This window comes from Protomyctophum parallelum (genome assembly GCF_964188405.1).
Source record: "Protomyctophum parallelum genome assembly, chromosome: 9".
Lineage (NCBI taxonomy): Eukaryota > Metazoa > Chordata > Actinopteri > Myctophiformes > Myctophidae > Protomyctophum > Protomyctophum parallelum.
Window position 1 is genome coordinate 22820725 of NC_139706.1, and position 9311 is coordinate 22830035.

General features: G+C 41.1%; 1 long non-coding RNA gene across 1 annotated transcript; it reads left to right on the top strand.

Annotated features, from left to right (window-relative positions):
• Nucleotides 1-6817: 6817 nt before the first annotated feature.
• On the top strand, nt 6818-8336 carry LOC310864041. The gene is made up of 2 exons (XR_014569699.1): nt 6818-7081; nt 7851-8336. It is a non-coding gene; the product is annotated as an uncharacterized lncRNA (long non-coding RNA).
• Nucleotides 8337-9311: the final 975 nt, after the last annotated feature.

The window sequence follows — 9311 nt, forward strand, 5'->3', positions numbered from 1 at the left end:
ATTGCATATTTTGGGGCTTATGATTATCTAGTGTTAAAGAAAGAAAAGCAGATGTGCTTCCTCTGGATACTGCCCTTGGCTAAGGTAGTGGGTTCTTCAGCTATAAATAGCCTACAACTAAACTCATAAACCACCAAAGTGGACAAAGCGGCACTCATGTAATTTCTCATTTTTTTATTGAGAACCATTACGAGTTCCGTCAGCAGCCTGCCTCAAAGCAGAATAAAAAGGTGATACTGGTGGTGTAGTTCCAGTTAAATGCAGCAAAGTTGAACTCTGCTAATAAACAAACTGCAACGATTTACATTCGGACATTGACACGATTGTTATTGTCTACAGTCTACACAATTGTCACATATTTAAGCAGGTCACCAATTTCTCTGTAACACCACCATGATGGAGTGAGCGAGTGTGAGTGAACGAGTGGCCGAGATTTGGGGTATTGGAATTTAGACGTAGACGTGCATGCACTGGTGACCTTGTGATGCGGAAAGGAAAGGAAAGGTACTATGTTTACCCAGGGTAACTGGACTAATCTCAAGAACTTGTTTACAGCCAGGCCCTGCTAATAGAACATTTCATGGTAGGGGTTCAATGCCTTGTCCAAGGGCACTTCAGAGGTGGTAATTTTAACGTGCCGGTCCGGGGATACGAACTAGCGACCTTCCGATATCAAGACCGCTCCGCAAACCGTTCGGCCACCGCTGCCTCGGGCTATACGAGATGTCACAACGCGATGCTCACAACGCGTCACATCATGACGTGTTCTGAGCTTGTAGATCGGATATTTTCAAATAGCCAAAGTATAGCCTAGGGCTGTAATAATATACAAAGTAATTAGCAACTAATTTTTCATTAATTGTAGAGGAGTGAAATATTTGATGTAGTGGAGCAGAAGTATAAAGTATTTAAACTTGGACATACTCTAGTAAAGTAAAAGTACCTCAAAATTGCTCTGAGGTACAGTACTTGAGTAAATGTTACTTAGTTACATTCCACCACTGCTCAAATGCCTTTCCCCATGACAGCTGTGTGCAAAGGCCAAGTCGTTGCCAGAGATACTGTACTTGCCAGCTTCAATTTAGCATTGGCAGCCTCACCTCAGCGAGCCAATGATGGCACCCACAGAAACAAGGTTTGATCAGAGTACGCTGTGAATGATAATGAGGTCTCCTCCTGGGACACTGGCGACTGGACTGGATCCAATCCACATCCCAGTCTCACTGGCACAGAGATGTGTCATTTCACACACACAATAATGGGGTTGGCATGACATAATAAGTTACCATTGAACCCGTTAAAAAAGCATTTAGTGTCATTATAGATTTTAGCTATTATAGCAATGTTTTTTTCAGAAAACCTTTCTCAAAAATAGCAGCTATACAAGCTACAAACTGTGAAAAATCTTGAATAGTTTTGAATCACACATCTTCTCTTCTTGGGGCGTCCCTGGTGCAAAACCTTTTTTGTCAGATGTACATAAAATACATAACATTTTGTTGGTCCTTGGCACAAAAATGTTTGAGAACTACTGATTTATAAGGCATTTGTAGAATGGCTTCCATTGGTCCAATTGTTCATTTGGTTACCAATATGGGTAGGCCACACTCTCAGAGTTACAGGCCTAACTGTAAGGGTGATTCTCTGCATTCCGTGGATTTGTATTGTCACTCGCTAATCAGTCTGGCCAGCAGGCTGTTGACTCGTATTTCATGCAGTGACCCTATACAGTGACCCTATACATACTCGGTGCATGCTACCAGCACTGACCCTATTATGCCAACAAAATAAATCACATTGTTTACTTTCACAGTCATCTTTACATTTTCGATATATCCTGCATGGGAAAAAGGAAACTGTATCATTGACTCTTATGTATGTCCTCAACCTGCCATTGATGCATATACATTTCCCACATTTAAAACTTTACTGAGAAAGCCACACTTTCAGCTATCAATCATCTCTCACCTGCCAGTTATACTTTCATCAGTGAAAGTCACGTGGCAAGTACTGGGAGCTGTACTAAGTACTGTACTTTATAGGTGTGGCATTCCACATCAGCAATCCATCTCCCAGAGCACTAGCTAGCAGATTGTAAAGCAGATAGATGCCCTTGCTGCTCACTGTGCTCAGATGATAATGACTCTGTCGGAGAGGCTTACTGTCAGTATCAGCTGAGATACTTATGTTAGACTTACCTGCAGTGTACCAGGTTAGATAGATTCTGTAGGGCACTGACAGACAACTAGAACAACGTCTGTCAGCCCAAGGACCCCTTAACTGACATAGAGATATGAATCAGGGACCCCCACTACATATTATTGTATAGAATTGTGTGAACTTTTTCATAGATTTATTTGTTATTGGATTTATGTTAATGTGTATTGTCAGACATTTAACCACTTAAACTGTCAATATTTTGTGAGCTTGACACTGTATTTAGTCTGCTCTTTATTCCATCGACACCAAACCTCTTGGCCGAAAATAGCCGATCTACAAGCCCACAACGCCTCGCAGCTACAGTATAGGCATGCTAGGGTTCAAGTGGTTAATGTACAAAAATAAATATCAAGGACCTTGCAAACAGACCACACAGTTAAGTCAACTTGATCAATTGACAAACAGCTGGACTGGAAGTAATGGTTTTATATACAAATTAGATTTTTAGTAATTAACACAATGGTTGGAAGAGTTTGAAATGTTTATTTGTATTTATTGACACTGAAGTTGCATTGGTATGTTTGTCACCTGTCTCCCCTCTGCAGTGCTGGGACTCCTCTCTACGTAGATTGGAGGTTGCCAAGTGAAGTACTGTAGAGGAGGTGGGGGTGTTTGTTCCTGTCTGTATTATGTTTGGTCTTTATGTTAGGCCCGGTGAATGAATTGGGCCTGTGAAATATGTTTGAGTGTATATTCCTCTAAAGTATAGTAGTGTGGAAGATTACTTGTAGGCCTTAGTTGGCCGTGTGGTTGAGTTAATTGTTGCCACTTGCTGATTAGGGGATGGTTTGCCCCACCTGTATAAAAGCAGTATTGCTGCAGGTGAAGGCAGTTCAGTATCACTCGAGGCTAGGTAAGAGACAACAGCGGAGAACTGCAAGCCAGGGAAAAGCCTGTAACAGTTCCTGCTTGTGTCTTGAGTGTATGTAGTTTTCAAGTGTTCATTTAGTTTTTTTGGAAAGCGGTTTTTACCAGTATTATTTAGTTTTTGTACTGTCGCCGACTTGCACTGCCCTTTTTAAGGTTAATAAAAAGCCTAAAATTTACTTGTGGACCTGTCAACTTCCTGGAGCCTCTGGCCAACGGCCAGCAATATCACATGTGGCCATGGAAACAAACCTACCTTCAAGCCACTGAGCATCATGAAGGTACAGAAAAACCCACCCACCGCAGACATCGGCATCAACATTATGACAATTACAAATATATAATCATCCGGGTGAAAATCACCTGTGTTTTGTGTTCTAGGGTTAATAATAATAATACCATTTCCTGCTCTGTATATTTCACTCACTGCCAAGGCAACTATTCACTTCATTATCAATTAAGCTAATGGCTCAGTCTTTGTTTTTCCATGACGTGCAACATGTGTTACACACATGTGATTTGGAAGGCTTTAGAGAGACTTTAAATAGCAGGGTGGCATTCTTCACCAAGATAGAGACACAAAAGGTCAGATAATACAGCTCGACACTTGCCCACCATTATAGTACCCTAGTGGGGCCCTAGGGGTACTGGATCCCCTGGTGAAGACCTGTGGACGTGAATACAGGAATGTTTTAGGACCCAACTTTTCCACTGCAGTGTTATTTAAAAGGGGAAGGAATGCATGGAACAAGCTGTGTGTTTTGGAGAGAGCGAGCATGTTGGTCCCCCAAATCCATTCTGTGTGAAAGCCGGGGAGTCTTGCATCGCCCCACAATGCTGGCATTCATTAACTGGCTTTATCCTCTTCACACAATGCATCCAGTCTTGTCCAGTGGCCATAGATGTTTCCATACACTGTCCACTGTCCACACAGAACAAATACCACCCCAAAATCTGTAATCTCGTTAATTATTTCCTGTTTTGGAAAACTGCTTTGGAAATGATGAACTCATTAAAACGTGTCCCAGAAGTCCAGTAGGCCGCTGCCTACATAGTAAATAACTCACACATTCGAAATATGTCATCTGACCAGTGCAATATAAGTAAATCATATTGTATTTACTTTGGAATATTTATTAACTCCACCCGTCTGTTTTAGAATTGATTATATTGTTTGTTTTTTAAAACCATATCAACTGTATTTGACCTCCCAACCAGAGCCCTGAGATGGGCTCACCTGTCACTCCTGGTTGCACCTAGTTGACCTTTAGCCCTAGAACGGCTCTTGTTACATACAGTATGTACAGTATTTCACATACAGAGCCATAGAACACCTAGGTTAATTTCGGTTCGGGTTCAAAATGGGCGGCCTAAATGTGATAAATGCTCCGTTTCTACTCACCCATTAAATAATTCCAAAGACGTGGTGTGAAAAATGGTCCTCTAGTTTTATATCCATGTGAAAGTTCTGGCACAAAAAGTGTATTTAGTCAATTATCTCCACTTTTTCAAGAGATGCACACGGACATCTTTCTCTCGGACGTATTTGTAAAATCAGTTCATCGATTGTACCGGCCCCCCTCGCCGGAGAGAAAGGCGTCCATGTGCATCTCTTGAAAAAGTGGAGATAATTCACTAAATACGCGTTTTGTGCCAGAACTTTCACATGGATATAAAACTAGAGGACCATATTTCACTCCACGTCTTTGGAATGATTTAATGGGTGAGTACAAACGGAGCATTTATCACATTTATGCCGCACATTTTCAATTCGACCAGGACCCGGTGCAAGCCATCTATGCCTGAGATACATGAAAATTTACGAAGTATAATTAAATGATCACAGGCATTCTAGGTCTAGTTGACCTTATATTACGCAGACCGGCGACATTTTTAGTATACTAGTATGTGGTACGATACAATGGTGCTAAAAGGTTGTGTTTTGTGTTGTTGTGGTCTGATGTATTCAATTCATTGAGACATTTGCTCAAATAACGTTGAGCGGTGGTGAGTAAAAACAGAGAGAAGGGCTGGAGCGGTGGCGGTGGTTTGCTCTTCACCGCGGCTCGTGACGTCATGTTGTAGTTCGGTGGTCACCCCACCACCGAAAATCCAGACTATACATGAGGCTTGATGGAGACAAAAAGAACACCTATTATGTCTGTTTTGAAGGAGGCTAAGGAGTCACTATTTGATGTCTGTTGCTATTTTCTTGACATAACCGACAGTAGAATGAACACACCCCATGTTTGTGCGGAATCTGGGTTGAATTGAATGAGATCAGTGGAGCTCCCTCTGGTACTGTGCCTGTAGACTGGTTCCCAGATGGAAAAAAAAACCTTCAGAAAATTACCCTGATGGCATTGTTGAGGAAAGTCACTTAATGTGTTGTTTTGACGTGCTCAATCAATTTCTGCGTATGCCGAGTGATATGACACACCGTTTAGTCAGAAATTGAGTAATTAGCATAATTAATCACTACAAAAACTGGAAATGGCTATAATTTTGATAAATAATTGTGCTTAATGTGTTGTTTCTATATGATTTGTATGTCCCAAATCCATTTCTGCCAAATGCCGAGTGATACGAGTCACCGTTTTGTCAGAAATTGAGTAATTAGCACAATTAATCACTATAAAAACTGGGAATGGCTATAATTCTGATAAATAATTGTACATAATGTGTTGATTCTAGTGTTCCATTGTTAATCCGGGCTTGCCCATTGCATGTTTTTAAATCCTTACGAAAGACAAATTTTGTTCTCGCTAGCTTTTATTTACCCTCGCAGCATACCTGATACCTTTGATAATGCTGCATAATATTGATATGTTGTTCTATTTTGTTGTTGTCATGTTCAATTTATTGTCTGTCTGTCTGTCTGCGATAGAACCAATTTCCCTCTGGTTTGTGAGATCTGGGGACCATTAGCAAACCAAAAAGAATTCTGCAGATCGATTCCCCGAATCCAATGGAAAACACCAAATAATACATGCAGGGCAAAATTAGGACGATTACCCACTCATAATCGAAATAAAAAAGAGAGCATTTAAATGTTATAAGCACCTAAAATAATGCACATAACAAGGCAGAAGTCGTTTTCCCCATCTGCACCATGCACCTAACGTCATTCTGACAGGAAGTCAAGGATCCAGCTAAAGGCTTTGGTTCAGAGCGACTCTTAAACTAAAACATCATCTCGGCCACGCCTTCAGCCTGAAGGCCTATTCATAGTCTGGATTTTCGGTGGTGAGGTGACCACCGCTACGTTGGTGAGGTGACCACCGGAGCTGAAATAACGTTGAGCGGTGGTGAGTAAAAACAGAGAGAAGGGCTGGAGCAGTGGCAGTGGTTTGCTCTTCACCGCGGCTCGTGACGTCATGTTGTAGTTCGGTGGTCACCCCACCACCCAAAATCCAGACTATACATGAGGCTTGATGGAGACAAAAATAAAATGTGTTTAGCCCATGGAGTGTTTTTGTCGGTTCATTCAATATGAAAGGTTGCAAATGTTAAATGGACATGTAGTGGGAGGTCCTCGATGCACGTCCCACTGGAAAGAGACCCTGGGGCAGAACAAGGACCAGATGGAAGGATTACATCGCCACACTGGCCTTGGAACGCCTCGGGATCCCCCAGGAGGAAGTCTAGGACTCTGGTGGTGCCCCCGCGACCTGACTCCGGATAAGCAGTTGAAGATTCACTATAAGTCCTGGAGTATTTTATCCAACAATGAATGTTCCGCAGTACAGAGCCCTCCTGTTTGAACTTAAACCACACCCACCCAATAAAATGTGGGACACCGACACCCACCAAACTATTGCATCCAGACATTCCAAAGAGAGTGCAGCATACTGTACATCCAAAAACTAGGTCCACTATGGCAGAAGAAAGCCAACAGACCCGTAAGATGGAAACTTATCTGGGATGGTCCATCTTCAACACTCTGTGCTGCTGTCTGCCAATTGGAATCGCAGCGATAGTCTGCTCCACCATGGTAGGTTATTAATATATATTGTATTTATAACATAATGTAGGCTATAGAACTAGATTATTCTACTTCTTATTAATCTGTGGCATTGAAATAAACCTAATTTAAATGATAGTATCTTTTCTGAAGATATGATTAACTTTTCCCCACATATATTTAACACACAAACAGAAGTCTTGGTGAATACATTAATTTACCATGTAAAGAAAAGTCTGAAAACGTAGTGTCCAGTTAATTGCTAATCCCACATAACATCACACATTTGATTACAGCATTACTTATGTAGTGTCGATCCTTAAAGATCTATTCATGTTGACATGCAGTGGGAAAGTTCACTTTCCACATTAACTAGTTCAGTTCACAGTTCACAATTTTAAAAATGAACTAGTTCATAGTTTATCATTCAAACTTTTGAACTAAAGTTCATGATTCTAAAAATGTCCCTAATATGTTGCTGCAAGCTATATTGTCAAAATTATTGCCACAGCCCATATAGAACCACAGACTTTATTCCTATTGTGAATAGAGCACCGAAGTCTGACGTCAATATCGGTAGAGATTTGGCCTTATTATATTTAGCTTCAGCAGGAGCAGGACAGATTGGTATTTTGTATTATTTCAAAGACCCCCATAACTCTCAGTTGTCGGGTTATGGACATTAACTGAATAAAATGAATTGCAACATAATTATTTGAAATTGAAAGTATGTTAATGAGCACATGATATGAAGAGAAGACATCAGACTGAATGCATGCTTTGTTTTGTTTTTTCCAAGGCACAAACGGCAATTAACAACGGTGATACAGCTGCTGCTAAGGAGGCATCAAACAAGGCCAAGACAATCAACATTGTTGCTCTTGTTTGTGGAATTATTATTCTTATCATCGTCGTCGCCATCAAAGCCACCCAGGGATAACTGCTTCTGTTCAACTCAAGAGAGTTTCGGCTCACCACCATTTGTAGGAATATCAAGTATTTTGTTACCAATGCGTTCTTGGAACCAGAACAAAATATGTGCTGTGTTAGATGCACACACACACACACACACACACACACACATGCACACAAAGTCAACGTGTAAACACACTCCCGGCACTGGACAGTGTGTTATGATAGAACACACATGTAAACCATAGTCATCTCCAACTTCAGGAGGAATCAACTCGATGTATGATTTTTTTTTTAATCCAAGTTTTGTTGCAATATTATATTAGCGTTGTAGTTGTCAACACTAATAAAGTAAATACTACGTTCATAAATACTTCCGCAATAGATGTCTTTTTTATTTCTTATTTTGTCTTCTGCTTTTTTCATGTATTCTTCTCATTTAGTCATTGTGCTTCCAATGGTATGTTGTTTGGGGGGTGTGTCAACTATGTCAGGAGGGGGCCCAGGCCGTAGCGTAACGGTCTGGGCACCGGACTGGTGATCCAGTTGCGGTGTGCCGCGGGTTCGACTCCCGGACCCGACACGGCCCTTACCGCATGTCATCCCCCCATCTCTCTCCCGTTTCCTGTCAGCCTACTTTCTATCCCTTAAAAAATCAATAAAGGCGTAAGCCGCAAAAAAATATCTTAAAAAAAAAAAAAAAAAAAAAACTATGTCAGGAGGGGTGCACGCTGTACAGACTTTAGTTTGGGAACCGCTGCTGTAGCTCAAAGGGTGACACAACCCCCTCTAATCGTATGTTTCCCCTCCCCCTCTGCATCTACTCAACCAGAGTTTGTTATTCCTGAGAATTGACAGATCCTTATGGGTCCATGTTTACTTACACTCCATAGAATGCAGTGGTGGATAGTAAATAAGTATGTTTACTTGAGTACTTATTATTATTATTAAAGTGGCCCGTTAACATATATATTTTTTAAAGCATGTGCTTTTGAATACTTAAACATATATTTTTAAAATTAAACACTCCAGTACTTTAACTCAAGTACATACATAAGTATTATTTGAACAGGAGGATGCTATACTTGGATCTATACTTGGAATCAAGTACTGGTGTCAATTACTTTGTCCAACATGACAGGCCAATATGCCATGTCATGGTGTAAGTTTGAACTTACACCACACCCACCCAGTAAAATGTGGGACCCCAACCCCAACCAACAGACTATAGCATTCCAGACAGTCCAAAGATAGTGCAGCATACATCCAGGACCATAGGCTACATTGTGTTCACAATGGAAGAAGAAAGCCAACAGGCCCGTGAGCCTAAAACTTATCTGGGATGGTC